The 18,109-nt window shown below is 39.3% G+C and overlaps 1 protein-coding gene and 1 non-coding gene across 3 annotated transcripts in view; both read right to left on the reverse strand.

Annotated features, from left to right (window-relative positions):
* FBLN5 (fibulin 5) overlaps positions 1-18,109 on the reverse strand; it is an 83,316-nt gene that overhangs the window by 35,259 nt on the left and 29,948 nt on the right. The window lies entirely within an intron of this gene.
* LOC115867400 (small nucleolar RNA SNORA1) lies at positions 15,271-15,405 on the reverse strand. Its single transcript, XR_004045110.1, has one exon. It is a non-coding gene; the product is annotated as a small nucleolar RNA SNORA1 (small nucleolar RNA).

The following is an 18,109-nucleotide window of genomic DNA, read 5'->3' on the forward strand; positions in this document are numbered from 1 at the left end:
TCAGACTTCCCAAAAGGTAAGAAACTTCCCACGTACCTGGGTAGGGAAAAGAAAAAAGAAAAAACAGAGACAAAAGAATAGGGACGGGACCTGCACCAGTGGGAGGGAGCTGTAAAGGAGGAAAGGTTTCCACACATGAGGAAGCCCCTTCACTGGCGGAGACAGGGGAGGGGTGGGAAGTGGGGAAGCTTTAGAAACACGGAGGAGAGCACAGCCACAGGGGTGCGGAGGGAAAAGTGGAGAGATTCCCGCACAGAGGATAGGTGCCGACCTGCACTCACCAGCCCAAGAGGCTTGTCTGCTCACCTGCTGGGGCGGGCAGGAGCTGGGAGCTGAGGCTCGGGCTTTGGAGGTCAGATCCTACGGAGAGGACTGGGGTTGGCTGCGTGAACACAGCCTGAAGGGGTTAGTGAGCCACAGTTAGCTGGGAGGGAGTCTGGGAAAAAGTCTGGAGCTGCCAAAGAGACAAGAGACCATTTCCTCGGAGTGCGCGAGCAGAGGGGATTCAGAGCACCGCCTAAACGAGCTCCAGAGACGGGCACAAGCCGTGGCTTTCTGCGCGGACGGGCATGAGACGCTAAGGCTGCTGCTGCCGCCACCAGGAAGCCTGTGTGCGAGCACAGGTCACTGTCCACACCTCCCCTCCCGGGAGGCTGTGCAGCCCACCACTGCCAGGGTCCCGGGATCCAGGGACAACTTCCCCGGGAGAACGCACGGCGCGCCTCAGACTGGTGCAATGTCCCGCCGGCGTCTGCCGCCGCAGGCTCGCCCCGCATCCGTACCCCTCCCTCCCCCCGGCCTGAGTGAGCCAGAGCCCCCGAATCAGTGGCTCCTTTAACTCTGTCCTGTCTGAGCCGGAACAGATGCCCTCAGGCAACCTACACGCAGCGGCGGGTCCAAATCCAAAGCTGAACCCCAGGAGCTGTGTGAAAAAAGAAGAGAAAGGGAAATCTCTCCCAGCAGCCTCAGGACCAGCAGATTAAATCTCCACAGTCAACTTGATGTACCCTGCATCTGTGGAATACATGAATAGACAACGAATCATGCCAAATTGAGGAGGTGCCCTTTGGGAGCAACTGTAGACTTGGGGTTTGCTTTCTGCATCTAATTTGTTTCTGGTTTTATGTTTATTTTAGTTTAGTATTTAGAGTTTATTATCATTGGTAGATTTGTTTATTGATTTGGTTGCTCTCTTCCTTTTATGTATAGATATATATGTATTTTTCCTTCTCTTTTCGTGAGTGTGTATGTGTATGCTTCTTTGTGTGAAGCTGTATAGCTGTGCTTTACCAGTTTTCCTAGGGTTCTGTCTGTCCGTTTTTTTATTTGTTTTTGTTTTTCGTATAGTTTTTACCACTTGTTATCATCAGTGGATTTGTTTTTTGGTTTGGTTGCTCTCTTCTTTCTTTTTTTATTTTTCTTTTTTAAATTACTTCTTAATTATTTTTATTTTTAATAGTTTTGAACATTTTATTTTAATAACTGCATTTTACTTTTATTTATTTATTTTTTCTTTCTTTCCTTCTTTTATTCTCCCTTTTCTTCTGAGCCATGTGGTGGGCAGAGTCTTGGCGATCTGGCTGGGTGTCAGGCCTGTGCCTCTGAGGTGGGAGAGCCAAGTTCAGGACATTGGTCCACCAGAGACCTCCCAGATCCATGTAATATCAAACAGCAAAAGCTATCCCAGAGATCTCCATCTAAACGCTAAGATCCATCTCCACTCAATGACCAGCAAGCTGTAGTGCTAGACACCTATGCCAAACAAGTAGCAAGAGAGAAACACAGCCCCACCCATTAGCAGAGAAGCTGCCTAAAATCATAATTATGTCACAGACACCCCAAACACACCACTGGACATGGTCCTGCCTACCAGAAAGACAAGATCCAGCCTCATCCACCAGAATACAGGCACCAGCCCCCTCCACCAGGAAGCCTACACAACCCACTGAACCAACCTTACCCACTGGGGGAAGACACCAAAAACAATGGGAACTACAAACATACAGCCTGCAAAAAGGAGATTCCAAACACAGTAAGTTAAGCAAAATGAGAAGACAGAGAAATATACAGCAGATGAAGGAGCAAGGTAAAAACCCACCAGACCAAACAAATGAAGAGGAAATGGGCAGTCTACATGAAAAATAATTCAGAGTAATGATAGTAAAGATGAATCAAAATCTTGCAAATAGAATGGAGAAAAGACAAGAAACGTTTAACAAGGACCTAGAAGAATTAAAGAGCAAACAAACAATGATGAACAACACAATAAATGAAATTAAAAATTCTCTAGAAGGAATCAATAGCAGAATAACTGAGGCAGAAGAACGGATAAGTGACCTGGAAGATAAAATAGTGGAAATAACTACCACAGAGCAGATTAAAGAAAAAAGAATGAAAAGAATTGAGGACAGTCTTAGAGACCTCTGGGACAACATTAAATGCACCAACATTCAAATTATAGGGGTCAGAGAAGAAGAAGAGAAAAAGAAAGGGACTGAGAAAATATTTGAAGAGATTATAGTTGAAAATTTCCCTAATATGGGAAACGAAATAGCTAATCAAGTCCAGGAAGCACAGAGAGTCCCATACAGGATAAATCCAAGGAGAAACACGCCAAGACACATATTAATCAAACTACCAAAACTTAAATACAAAGAAAAAATATTAAAAGCAGCAAGGGAAAAACAACAAATAGCATACAAGGGAATTCCCATAAGGTTAACAATTGATCTCTCAGCAAAAACTCTGCAAGCCAGAAGGGAGTGACAGGAAATATTTAAAGTGATGAAAGGGAAAAACCTACAACCAAGATTACTCTACCCAGCAAGGATCTCATTCAGATTCAACAGAGAAATTAAAACCTTTACAGACAAGCAAAAGCTGAGAGAATTCAGCACCACCAAACCAGCTTTACAACAAATCCTAAAGGAAATTCTCTAGGCAGGAAACACAAGAGAAGGAAAAGACCTACAATAACCAACCCAAAACGATTAAGAAAATGGTAATAGGAACATACATATAGATAATTACCATAAATGTAAATGGATTAAATGTTCCAACCAAAAGACATAGACTGGCTGAATGGACACAAAAACAAGACCCATATATATGCTGCCTACAAGAGACCCACTTCAGACCTAGTGACACATACAGACTGAAAGTGAGGGGATGGAAAAAGATACTCCATGCAAATGGAAATCAAAAGAAAGATGGAGCAGCAATTCTCACATCAGACAAAATAGACTTTAAAATAAAGACTATTACAAGAGACAAAGAAGGACACTACATAATGATCAAGGGATCAACCCAAGAAGAAGATATAACAATTGTAAATATTTATGCACCCAACATAGGAGCACCTCAACACATAAGGCAAATGCTAACAGCCATTAAACGGGAAAATCAACAGTAACACAATCATAGTAGGGGACTTTAACACCCCACTTTCACCAATGGGCAGATCATCCAAAATGAAAATAAATAAGGAAACACAAGCTATAAATGACATATTAAACAAGATGGACAAAATTGATATTTATAGGACATTCCATCCAAAAACAACAGAATACACTTTCGTGTCAAGTGCTCATGGAACATTCTCCAGGATAGATCATATCTTGGGTCACAAATCAAGCCTTGGTAAATTTAAGAAAATTGAATTGTATCAAGTATCTTTTCCAACCACAACACTATGAGACTAGATATCAATTACAGGAAAAAATCTGTAAAAAACACAAACACATGGAGGCTAAACAATACACTACTAAAGAACCAAGAGATCACTGAAGAAGCCAAAGAGGAAATCAAAAAATACCTAGAAACAAATGCCAATGCAAACACGACAAACCAAAACCTATGGGATGCAGCAAAAGCAGTTCTAAGAGGGAATTTTATAGCAATACAATCCTACTTCAAGAAACAGAAGCATCTCAGAAAAACAACCTAGCCTGACACCTAAAGCAATTAGAGAAAGAAGAACAAAAAAACCCTATAGTTAGCAGAAGGCAAGAAATCATAAAGATCAGATCAAAAATAAATGAAAAAGAAATGAAGGAAAGAAGAGCAAAGATCAATAAAACTAAAAGCTGGTTCTTTGAGAAGATAAAAAAATTGATAAACCATTAGCTAGACTCATCAAGAAAAAGAGGGAGAAGGCTCAAATCAATAGAATTAGAAATGAAAAAAGGGAAGTAGTAACTGGCACTGCAGAAATACAAAAGATCATTACAGATTATTACAAGCAACTCTATGCCAATAAAATGGACAACCTGGAAGAAATGGACAAATTCTTAGAAAAGCACAACCTTCCGAGACTGAACCAGGAAGAAATAGAAAATATAAACAGACCAATCACAAGCAACAAAATTGAGACTGTGGTTAAAAATCTTCCAACAAACAAAAGCCCAGGACCAGATGGCTTCACAGGTGAATTCTATCAAATATTTAGAGAAGAGCTAACAGCTATCCTTCTCAAACTCTTCCAAAATATAGCAGAGGGAGGAACACTCCCAAACTCATTCTATGAGGCCACCATCACCCTGATACCAAAACCAGACAAAGATGTCACAAAGAATACAGGCCAATATCACTGATGAACATAGATGCAAAAATCCTCAACAAAATACTAGCAAACAGAATCCAACAACACATTAAAAGAATCATACACCATGATCAAGTGGGGTTTATCCCAGGAATGCAAGGATTCTTCAATATATGCAAATCAATCAATGTGATACACCATATTAACAAATTGAAAGAGAAAAACCATATGATCATCTCAATAGATGCAGAAAAAGCTTTCAACAAAATTCAACACCTATTTATGATAAAAAAATAACCTCCAGAAAGTACGCATAGAGGGAACTTACCTCAACATAATAAAGGCCATATATGACAAGCCCAAAGCCAACACTGTTCTCAATGGTGAAAAATGAAACCAGGACTTCCCTGATGGCGCAGTGGTTGAGAGTCTGCCTGCCGGTGCAGGGGACACAGGTTCAAGCCCTGGTTTGGGAAGATCCCAAATGCCGCAGAGCAACTAGGCCCGTGAGCCACAACTACGGAGCCTGTGTGTCTGGAGCCTGTGCTCCGCAACAAGAGAGGCCACGACAGTGAGAGGCCCGCGCACCATGATGAAGAGTGGCCCCCCTCGCTGCAACTGGAGAAAGCCCTTGCACAGAAACGAAGACCCAACACACCCAAAAGTAAATAAATAAATTAATAAATTAATTTTTTTTAAAAAAACTGAAACCATTTCCTCTAAGATCAGGAAAAAGACAAGGTTGTCCACTCTCACCACTATTATTCAACACAGTTTTGGAAGTTTTAGCCACAGCAATCAGAGAAGAAAAAGAAATAAAAGGAATCCAAATCAGAAAAGAAGAATTAAAGTTGTCACCATTTGCAGATGACACGGTACTGTACATAGAGAATCCTAAAGATGCTACCAGAAAACTACTACAGCTAATCAATGATTTTGGTAAAGTAGCAGGATACAAAATTAACGCACAGAAATCTCTTGCATTCCTCTACACTAATGATGAAAAATCTGAAAGAGAAATTAGGAAACACTTCCATTTACCACTGCAACAAAAAGAATAAAATACCTAGGAATAAACCTACCTAAGGAGACAACAGACTTATATGCAGAAAAATTTAAGACACTGATGAAAGAAATTAAAGATGATACAAACAGATGGAGAGATATACCATGTTCTTGGATTGGAAGAATCAACATTGTGAAAATGACTATACTACCCAAAGCAATCTACAGATTCAATGCAATCCCTATCAAACTACGAATGGCGTTTTTCACAGAACTAGAACAAAAAATTGCACAATTTGTGTGGAAACACAAACGACCCCGAATAGCCAAAGCAATCTTGAGAAAGAAAAAATGGATCTGGAGGAATCAGGCTCCCGGACTTCAGACTATACTACAAAGCTACAGCAATCAAGACAGTATGGGTCTGGCACAAAAACAGAAATATAGATCAATGGAACACGATAGAAAGCCCAGAGATAAACCCACACACATATGGTCACTTTATTTTTTATAAAGGAGGCAAGAATATACAATGGAGAAAAGACAGCCTCTTCAATAAGTGGTGCTGGGAAAACTGGACAGCTACATATAAAAGAATGAAATTAGAACACTTCCTAACACCATACACAAAAATAAACCCAAAATGGATTAAAGCCCTAAATGTAAGACCAGACACTATAAAATTCTTAGAGGAAAACATAGGCAGAACACTCTATGGCATAAATCACAGCAAGATCCTTTTGGCCCACCTCCTAGAGAAATGGAAATAAAAACAAAAATAAACAAATGGGACCTAATGAAACTTCAAAGCTTTTGCACAGCAAAGGAAACCATAAACAAGACAAAAAGACAGCCCTCAGAATGGGAGAAAATATTTGCAGATGAAGCAACTGACAAAGGATTAATCTCCAAAATTTACAAGCGGCTCATGCAGCTCAATATCCAGAAAACAAACAACCCAATCCAAAAATGGGCAGAAGATCTAAATCGACATTTTTCCAAAGAAGATACACAGATTGCCAACAAACACATGAAAGAATGCTCAACATCACTAATCATTAGAGAAATGCAAATCAAAACTACAATGAGGTATCCCCTCACACCAGTCAGAATGGCCATCATCAAAAAATCTACAAACAACAAATGCTGGAGAGGGTGTGGAGAAAAGGGAACCTTCTTGCACTGTTGGTAGGAATGTAAATTCATACAGTCACTATGGAGAAAAGTATGGAGGTTCCTTAAAAAACTAAAAATAGAACTACCACATGACCCAGCAATCCCACTACTGGGCATATACCCTAAGAAAATCTTAATTCAAAAAGAGTCATGTACCACAGTGTTCACTGCAGCTCTATTTACAATAGCCAGGACATGGAAGCAAACTAAGTGTCCATCAACAGATGAATGGATAAAGAAGATGTGGCACATATATGCAATGGAATATTACTGTCAATGGAATATAGTCTGTCATACAGAGGAGTGAAGGAAGTCAGAAAGAGAAACACAGATACCATATGCTAACACATATATATGGAATCTAAAAACAAAAAAAATTGGTTCTGAAGAACCTAGGGGCAGGACAGAAATAAAGACACAGACGTAGAGAATGGACTTGAGGACACAGGGAGTGGGAAGTGTAAGCTGGGACAAAGTGAGAGAGTGGCATGGACATATATACACTATCAAATGTAAAATAGATAGCTAGTGGGAAGCAGCCACATAGCACAGGGAGATCAGCTCGGTGCTTTGTGACCACCTAGAGGGGTGGGAGGCCAACATAAGAGGGAGGAGATATTGGCATATATGTATACATATAGCTGATTCACTTTCTTATACAGCAGAAACTAACACAACATTGTAAAGCAATTATACTCCAATAAAGATGTTAAAAATAAAATAAAATGGTCAAAAAAAAAAAGAATATAGATATTTCATCCTGAGACCAGCCCCCCCTGCTGGTCTCCTCTCCCGCCCCCCACCCTCTATGGTCCAAAGCTCCCTGCTCCTCATCACTAGCCGATGGCCTCAGCACATCAGAGAATAACTGCTGAGGCTACAACTGAAGAGGAGGTGAAATTCCAGGGGATGGGAGGAAGAGGGGAAAAGCAGGTAGGGACCCTGAAGGTAGGGGAGAGGATGCCAGAGAGAGAGAGAGAGAGTCTGAGGGATACTGTCTGCTGACTGAGGGGGCCACATGTCCTGAGAGTCTGGAAGTGAGGGCCCCACCCCAAACGGCACAGGACTGAAAGAGCCACACATGCTCCCCACCAGTCTTTGGACTTGGTAGGAGTTGGATTGTATCACTTAAACCTAAAATAAATATTTGAACTTATTAAACACTTCTCAGGATTGCATGTTCATCTAGCTGATGGAGTAGGGGCTGCCTTCTTCCATCCCCCACCCTGTGGTCACTAGCAGACATCTGGATTTCTCTAGTTCAGACGGCAGGGAGGTGAAGGAGCTACATGCAGGGCCAGCCAACTAGCTGGCCTACCGACCAATCTAGCTCTCCCTCCCACCATGAAGAGCACAGCGCCCAAATCCCAGGGCCAAATAACACAGCTATTCAGGATTCATTTACGCCATGCCCATTCACTGGGAGTCAACACTGCGGTAGGTACTAGGGATTCAAAGATAAATGACATGTGGGCCATGTCTGTTTACAGTCTAGCAGGCAACAGATAAGGGACCAGATAATCCCAATTCAGTAGGGTAAGTGTCACCCGGAGAAAAGAATGAGGGTACTTCCAGGAAGAAGATACTTTCTGGAATAGAAGATATTTGGGTGAATCTAGACAGATGATGTGGCAAAGGCTGCCACAATTGGATATTGCCCTCCAATATCCATTCTCCCAACTAAAGACTGAATTTTTCAGCTTCCCTTACAGTGAAGTGTGGCTATGTGACTAAATTCTGGCCAGTGGGATGTAAGTAAAAATGTGTTACAACTTCTGGGTCATGCTTTAAAAGAATGACTGTGGTTCCCTTGTCACTTCTCTCCTCCCTCTGGCTGGGATGTAGGTGTGATGGCGAGAGCTGGAGCAGCTATCTTGGATCCAGAGGTGAAAGCCACACATTGAGTTTGGTCTAGCCACCCTACCATCCCTGAACCACCTGCCTCTGGACTGTACCATGAGAGAGAATTTTAATTCTCTCTGATCTAAACCAGTGTGTTGAAGGTCTCTTTGTTATAGTAGCTTAGCTTGCACCCTAATACAAATGAGTAGGAGTTAGCCAAAACAAGTAGGTTGGGAATGGCATGTGCAAAGGCACTGAGGCATGAGACGCATAGCACATTCAGGGACCCAACAGCAGTTAACACAAGCAGACATATGTGGGTGAGTGAAGGGGAGGGAAGGAGGAATAGGAGCCCATTTGTAAAAGGATCATGTGCCAAGCTAAGGATGCTGGAGGAAGAAGAAGAGAAGGGGAGCAGAAAGAACAGGAAAGGGGAAAAGAAAAGAAAAAAATGAAGAGATGATGAGGAGGGAAAGGAGGAGAGAGGGAAAGATAAATCCAGTCATCCTCTCCTGCATGTGGGAACTTGTATTGGTTCTTAGTCAACCCCCACAAAAGTCCTAGCCCTTTGCAGTTCTGCAGCAATTAGCATCAAGTTTTATGTCTTGATGAGCTGAGTTAGCTTTGATCAGAAAATTTTAATGTACATATTTTTTTTAAAGCCACAATAAGCTAAGCCTCCCCACCGCCCACCAAAAAAAATTTAATTTCTGATGCTAAATGGTTGGGTCAAGAGTCTGCTCAGTTGGTTTCTTTTTTTTTTTTTTTAAATTGGAATATAGTTGATTTACAATGTTGTGTTAGTTTCCACTGTACAGCAAAGTGAATCAGTTATACATATATATATATATCTCCTCTCTTTTTTAGATTCTTTTCCCATATAGGCCATTACAGAGTTTTGAGTAGACTTCCCTGTGCTATATAGTAGGTTCTTATTAGTCATCTATTTTATATATAGTAGTGTGTCTATGTCAATCCCAATCTCCCAGGTTATCCCTCCCGCCAACTTTCCCCCTTAGTAACCATACGTTTGTTTTTTTACATCTGTGACTCAATTTCTGTTTTGCAAGTAGGTTCATTTGTACCATTTTTTAAAGATTCCACATATAAACAATATCATACGATATTTGTCTTTGTCTGACTTACTTCACTCAGTATGACAATCTTAGGTCCATCCATGTCACTGCAAATGACATTATTTCATTCTTTTTTACAGCTGAGTAATATTCCATTGTATATATGTACCACATCTTCTTTATCCATTCCTCCATTGATGGACATTTAGGTTGTTTCCATGTCCTGGCTATTATAAATACTGCTGCAATTAACATCGGGGTGCATATGTCCTTTCAAATTATGGTTTTCTCCTGATATATGCCCAGGAGTGGGATTCCTGGATCATATGGTAGCTTTATTTTTAGTTTTTTAAGGAACCTCCATACTTTCTCCATAGTGGCTGTACCAATTTACATTCCCACCAACAGTGTAGGAGGGTTCCCTTTTCTCCGTGCCCTCTCCAGCATTTATTGTTTGTAGATCTTTTGATGATGGTCATTCTAACTTCTGTGAGGTGATACCTCACTGTAGTTTTGATTTGCATTTCTCTAATAATTAGTGATGTTGAGCATCTTTTTATGTGCCTCTCAGCCATCTGTATGTCTTCTGTGGAGAAATGTTTATTTAGATCTTCTGCCCATTTTTTGATTGCGTTGTTTGTTTTTTGGATATTGAGCTGCATGAGATGTTTGTATATTTTGGAGATTAACCCCGTTGGTCACTTCGTTTGCAAATATTTTCTCCCATTCTGTGGGTTTTCTTCAACTGCATTCTTAATCAGGTTTTTTGATAAGAGTTAGTAGCAGTAGTGGAGGAAGTGCTAACAAAAAATAATGAAAACAAATGGCCCAATGTAACTCTCCCCATAACCACCGCATTTTTCTGGGTCCCTCTGCCACAGACTTCCTGGAAGTAGTTGTCTACAGTCGCTGCTCTGCCTCCAGACCTCCCACTCTCTCTTTAACCTGCTCCAATCAGACTTCCATCCTTTTGATTTTACTGAAGCCTCTCTGGTCAAGGTCACCAATGATTTCCACAAGGTCAAATCCAATGGTTTAGTCTTTATCCTTTGTACTTCTCAGCAGCATTTTGTGCAGTCACCCTCTCCCTTCTTCTTTAAAGACTTTCTTCATTAGGCTTCCATGATCCCACTCTCCCCTGGTTTGGGGTCTTCCCTAAGTGTATCCTGGTAGTCAGTATGGGTGGGTCAGGACACATTATGGGTAGTCATTATGGGTGGGTGGTTACAGCATTATTCATAGTATCCAAGAAGTGGAAGCAACCCTACTGTCCATTGATGGATGAATGAATAAACAAAATGTAGTCTACACATACAATGGAATATTATTCAGCATTTAAAAGGAAAGAAGTCCTGACACGTGCCACAACATGAAAGACCCTTGAAGACATTATACTAAGTGAAATAAGCCAGTCACAAAAAGACACCTATTGATGATTCCACTTATATGAAGTATCTAAATGTAGTCTAATTCATAGAAAACAGAAGGCAGAATGGTGGTTACCAGGGGTTGAGGGGAGCGGTAAAAAGGGAGTTAGTGTTTAATGGGTATAGAGTTCTAGATTTGCAAGATGAAAAAGTTCTGGCATTCTGTTTCACAACAATATGAATACACTTAACACCATTCAACTATACACTTAAAAATGGTTAAGGTGGTAAATTTCATGTTATGTATTTTTACCCCAATAAAGGTAATATCTGTAAATCAAAGCATATTCATTGAATTCCATTCTAAATTTTATCAATTTTTCCTACCTGAAGACATACTTGACCTGTGATCTGAAATAAAATCCCAGAGAATACGCATATGGCAGCATCCTGTGCTTCTGAGGAGCTTAACTCTCTGCCCAAACAGCTCGCATCCCCTTTGTAGCTCCCTTCTCCACAACGGAATTAAGACTTGAGTGTCCCTGGATGGGAGTAGAGAATCAGGAGAACAAGCATGGAGGGGGAGAAAAATGAAGGCATAGACAGATGGGGAGGGAAGTAGGGAAGCAGGAATAAAGAGGTCTGGACTATGATGTGGGGCATCTCATACTTCTGTGAACTAGGTTCAAAGGACAACAGAGGTTGGTGAGAATGTGGGTTTTGGAGTCAGACCTGTTTCAAATCCTGCCACACCCAGGTTTTTAGCTGTGTGATTTTTTTTTAACATCTTTATTGGAGTATAATTGCTTTACAATGGTGTGTTAGTTTCTGCTTTATAACAAAGTGAATCAGTTATACATATACATATGTTCCCATATCTCTTCCCTCTTGCGTCTCCCTCCCTCCCACCCTCCCTATCCAACCTCTCTAGGTGGTCACAAACCACCGAGCTGATCTCCCTGTAGCTGTGTGATTTTAAACAAGTCTTTTTCTTGTTCTTTGTTTATTTGTTAGCCCCTAAAAGCCTTGGTTTCCTCATTTGTAAAAGGATCTAGTGATGGTACATTACTCAAGGGGTTTTGTGAGGCTCCTATGTAAGTAAAACCTGTAAATCAGTGCCCGACACAGAAATGGCCCTCAGTCAAGCTTGATTGCTCCAGCTTCATGTCAGAAAGTAGGAGGAAGAAGAAGGGGAGGAGAGGGATGGGAGGAGGAAGGAAGCCCACCTCCTAAAAGAAGAGAAAAAACTAGGAATTCAAAGCCAGGTCCCAGTCCAGAACTTCCCACTAGCTCAATGGTGGCCCCAAGGCAAGTTCTTCTCAGCCTGTTTCCTCCTCTGAAAAACAAGGTCTGAGGTCCCCTCCATCTGGAAAGGTTGATAAATCTGAGTCCTCTCTGCTCCAGACGAGTTTCCTACTCTCATCACTCACTGTCTATACCTCTTACCTATGCAGGGCTGTGGAGGCCCTCTGGAGGACACAAGAGGAAAAGACATAAACATGGCCAGGAGCTGCTCACAATTTGACTCAGCATACAAAATGAGGACATGACCTTGTAGAACAGACTATTACAAAGTAGGGAGAAAACGCAGGGTAAGAGAGTAGGCTGAATGGGGAAGGGCTTCTTATCTGATGCTTTTGGTGAGCACAACTGAGTTATATCTTCTACTTTCTGTTTGGCCCCATGTCAAGTGTCTATTACAATATACAAACATTATTATCACGCATGACTATTGTTATAGCATATGAACATTATCATAATATGATGCAAATATTGTTACAATATACGAATGCTCATGTAATGTATAAACATTGCCATCTTTCCTGAGATTTACCCTGTAATAAGGATGTTTTCATATTTCCCTTCGGACCTCTTTCAAGACCTGTTGAATAGGCATCTTCAAAAGGCCTTTCTCAGGGGCTTAGGAAAAGACAGAGAAGCTATTAATTAATTATTTTCTCCTTCATATGCCAGCTTCACCACTAACTAGGTTTATGCCAGTTTTCCCTTTTTTTTAAATGGGGGTATCATGCCTAACTACTTTCAGGGACTCAATGAGATAAGAGTTTCCTTTGGAGGAAATGCCACCTTACACATATTTTAAACTATTACCATTATAGAAGAAATGTTTTTCTCCAGAAATACGTACAAAGCAATTATCTAATTCTATTACACTTAAGACTGGGTCTGATAGTCTCACACTATCAGTTTTGCAAGCAACCTCTCACCCAGCCACTCAGTGTCTGCTTCTGGGGCCAAAGGAGGAAGGGTGTGAGCAGGATAGAAGACAATTTTGGCGGGCCATTATATTCCTAGTGTGTATTTGCAAGCGTATTTTGGAATAAGATGTAGCTGGCAGGATTGGACATCTTGGCTGAGGATAAAGAGATAATTCCTCTAATGCCTGGTCACTAGACATTGATTCATCTGTCATTCATTAGATCGGCATTTACCAAACAACTTCCACATTCTTGGCATTATGCTAGGTATTGTGGACATAAAGTGAATAAATCATGTTCCAGACAAATTTCACAGAATCAGTTACACACAAATCATATTCCCTGATGACAATGCAATTAAGTAGAAATCAACAACAACAAAAAGATAAACCCCCATAAATATGTAAAATTTAAAAACTCATCACTAAATAAATCATGGACCACAAGAAGTGGTCACAATAAATCAGAAAATCCTTAGAACTTAATAGCAATGAAAACACTACATATCCAAATTTGCAAAACACAAAGAAAAATATATAGTCTTAAATATTAGGAAAGAAGAAAGTTTTAAAATTAATGAGCTAAGCATCCAGTAAAAGAAATTAGAAAAGGAACAAAGAAATCCAAAGGAAAAAAAAATTAGAAAGAAGATAATAAAGATAAGAGCAGAAATTAATGAAATAAAAAGCAAAAAGTAAAAAAAATAAAGATCAACAAAGCCAAAAACTGGTTCTTCGAAATGACTAATAAAATAGATATGACTTTAGCATATTTTTAAAGAGCACAAAAATATTAGGAATGAGACTAGCAATAGAACGACAGATTCAGTAGAGATTTAAAAGATAATGCAAAGAATGCTATGAAAAAGCTCATGCAAATTAATTTGAAAACTTAAATGGACAAATTCCAAGAAAAATATAACTTTGCAAAACTGACTTAAGAAGGAGTAAAAAGTCCTAACAGTCCATAACTGTTAAAGAAATTATATCAGTAGCTAAAAATCTTCTCTCTCTCTCTCTCTCACACACACACACACACACAAACACACACACACACACAAAATCAGATCTCAATGATCTTACAGAAAGATTACAATAAACTTTCCATGAAATAGATAATTCTAGCCTTCCAGAGAATAGAAAAGGAAGAATATCTCACTGTATCAAGCTAATATGTTGATACCAAACCCAGCAAGAGTAATTTTAAAAAAGAAAAGTGACATGTCATTTTAATATATAGACAGTGGTGAAAAAAATCCTAAACAAAATATGAGCCAAACAAATCCAGCAGTTTACTTTAAACAAATTATACTATATCATGACTAAGTCAGTTATACTAGGAATGAATGAAAGGTGGTTTAATAAGAAAATCCATCATTGTAATTCCCCAAAAAAGTAGACTTTAAAGCCTATAATTATCTCATAGTTGTAAAAAAGCATTTGATAAAATTCAATACCCATTAATTATTAAAAAAAGAAAAGAAAACTCAGCAAAACTCATTCTTAGTGAGGAAACATTAGACACAGTCTTTTTACCACCAGGAAAGAGACAAGGATTCCACTGTCAACACCTATATTCAACATATTCTAAAGGTACCAGCCAGTGATATAAGACATGAAAAATAAATAAAAGGTATAAAAATTAGAGAAGAAAAGAAACAAAATTCTCATTATTCACAGACAGTGTGTTTGTCAGAATCACCCAAAAGACTCTACAAAGTATTGGAAAGAATATGAGAATTTCACAAGCTATCTAGATATAAGCTCAATATATTAAAATAAGTTGTGTTTCTATATACTAGCAACAAAAGAAACACTGAATTTTTAAAGATATCATAAAGATAGCAAAAAATATATATATATACACACACACATATATACACACTTCCTAGGAATGAATCTAGACAAAGATGTGCAAAAAGGGAAGAGATTTAATGTCCATGGATAAAAAGGTTCAATAAAATGAAGATGTCGGTTCTCTTCAAATTTATCTAAAAACTCACTGAATTGCAACCAAAATTTCAACAAGTTTTTTCTTTAAAAAAAAAAAGTTACATGTCTCACTGTCACCACTGCAATAATATTACAGTGATGGAAGCAAAACCTGTGTTCTCAATGTAGCCACATTAACAATTTATGGGCCGCATGAACAACAGTGCCCATTTTCAATAGAATGAGGCTTCAACAATTTTTTTTTAAGGCACTTGGCCCAAGAATAGCCAAGACACTCCTGAAAAAGAAAGTAAAAGGAGTCTGTCTTATTAGATAGGAAGACTTATTAATGAGCTATAATAATAAACACTGAGTAGTATTGGTGCAAAAACTAACAATGGAAGAGAGTAGCAAGAACACAGATACAACACAGGTGTAGACACTTGATAAGTAAATGAGGGGACATTACAGAGCAATGGGGAGGGGAGGAGCTACTCATTAAAGGGTGTTAGGGTAGGTGATTATCCATATGGAGAAAAGTGAAACTGGAGCTATACTTTTCACCATATACACTAATAAATTCCAAATAGATTCAAGAGTTATATGTGAAAAGCAAAGTCTTAAAACTTTTAAAAGACAATATAAGAAAACATATTTATGATCTTAGGGTAGCGAAGGATTTTTCAAGCAAGCCTCCACAAAAACATTCAACTACATTAAAATTGGGAATGTCTGTAGCTCAAAAAATACCATGAAGATATTGAAAAGATAAGCCATAAATTGGGAGAAGATATTTGCAACCCATACAATTGAAAAGGATTAGTATCTAGATATATAAAGAAATTTCTACAAATCACAAGTACAAAAAGGAAAGAAAATTCAATAGGAAAACAGGCAAAAGATATGATCAGACAATTTCACAAAAGAGGAAACACACGTGGCCAATAAATATATTAAAATATGATTATCCTCATTAGTAACCTGGAAAATGCAATTAAGAACACGAAAACTACCATTTTACAACTACTGGATTGGCAAAAAATTAAGAAGTCTATCAATACCAAGTGTTGGTGAGACTGAAGAGCAAGAGAAAATCTTAATCACTGCTTAGTGTGTAAACCAGTATAACTATTTTGGGAAACAACAAAGCATTGTTTTGTAAAGGTGAAATTTCCATACCTTACAGCACAGGTGTATAGCGCTCAGAAGAATGTTCATAGTATCATCCTTTGTAATAACAGAAAACTAAAAACAACCCAAATGTCTTCTAATGAAAGAATTAATTAATAAACTGTGATACAGTAGAGTCTCATTGTGGAAAAGTATACAAAAGCAAAAAATAAACTGCAGCTACACGCAACAACATGGATGGGAATCTTAGAAATATAACATTGAATGAAATAAGCAAGTCTCAGAAGACCTTGAAAGGAGATACAAGGTGTGATGGTGGAGAAGCCCACAGGTTCTTAGGTTGGGTGCTGGGTTCTCCCATATGCATAGTTAATAAACATCTGGCTTACATATGTTACATTCAATTTTGTGTGTATATAAAATATTGCATAAGTCCTTTCCCAGTTTAGTTCACGGTTTACTGAGACAGCATGACAACAAGTACACTGCATTCTGATAAATATAATGGAGCAAGTTATTTTAATGCTCTGGAAACAATTCTGCAGCTTTTATAGGTACTAAAGCCTCTACTGCATCACTAATAATGCTGTGAGGTAGGCAGGTCAGGAATTGTTATCCCCATTTTACAGAAGAGAAAACTGAGATTCAGAGAGTTTAAGACACATATTCAAGGTCACACAGCTAGTGAAGGGCAGAACTGGAATCATGTCCAGATATCCTGGCCCTGGCCCTGAGGTCTTCCTACGGATGCTTCTCGATTAAACACTCGGAGGGAATATTCTAGTCTATTTCTGACATCTCAGTACTATGCCCTGAGCATAACTATGGTCCTTTTCCAGAAAAGCATTATTCAATTTCTTCAGATTTTCTTTCTTGGTCATGGAGCAGTGGTGAATCCCTGGGCCATCATTCCAGTTCGAAAGCTCTTAGAAGCTATCTGCACTTTGTAAGTGACCAGTGGGGGCTTTTCTTTAAGGGCAGAAGTTAATTACTGTCATGAAGCATGTCTTAGGGAACATATGGCTACATATAGCTATGCCTCTTACTTATTTTAACATCACGTGCTTTATATATATTCTTTTAATCCTCACGGAAAAACTTATGAGATAGGTATTATCCTCATTTTATAGATAAGAGAACCAAGGTCATTGCTAAGATTTACTATGATAAGGGGCCAGGAGATAAAAGAATGACCAACAGCTCTGCACATGTGAGTGTTGGCAGTTACCGTACATGACCAATTAACGTATCACTGCCATTAAAATAAAAACGGAATCAGAGACACACAGGTGCTTTGATGTGGGATGGTGAAGATGATGACGATGATGACGATGATGATGGCTACACACAGTACTAATCTACCATTCTTTGTTTTTTTTATTTTTTGTTTTTCCTAAGGGCAGGATAAGAAAGACAATAGCACAAGTGATTCAAGTGAGGTACTAGGCACTTCTTCTTGACTCAAAGAATTATAACAACCTGATATTTCTATAAAGAGACTTCATGGTATTATCTCCCTGACAATTTTTAATGAACAAGAGAGTTCGCTGTGTCTGAGGGACAGTGTGGATAGCTGCCTACATGAGGACAGATGGGTAGCATAAATAACAGTTCCGGGCCCCTGCCTTCTTTACTGGTGACCATCCCCCAGTGTCCCAGAAGAGTGCATGTATGAAGGACACCGAATCAGCTGGGGAGCGCATTCTCCATTATCTGTCACTGTTGGCTCAGAACAAACTAGAATCCTTCCATTTCCTCTGTTTCCACATGGAAGCCGGAATGCCAGGTATAGCTCTTGCCCACTCAACGTCCAAACTCCCTT

The sequence above is a fragment of the Globicephala melas genome, chromosome 2 (assembly GCF_963455315.2).
Source record: "Globicephala melas chromosome 2, mGloMel1.2, whole genome shotgun sequence".
In the NCBI taxonomy this organism is placed as follows: domain Eukaryota; kingdom Metazoa; phylum Chordata; class Mammalia; order Artiodactyla; family Delphinidae; genus Globicephala; species Globicephala melas.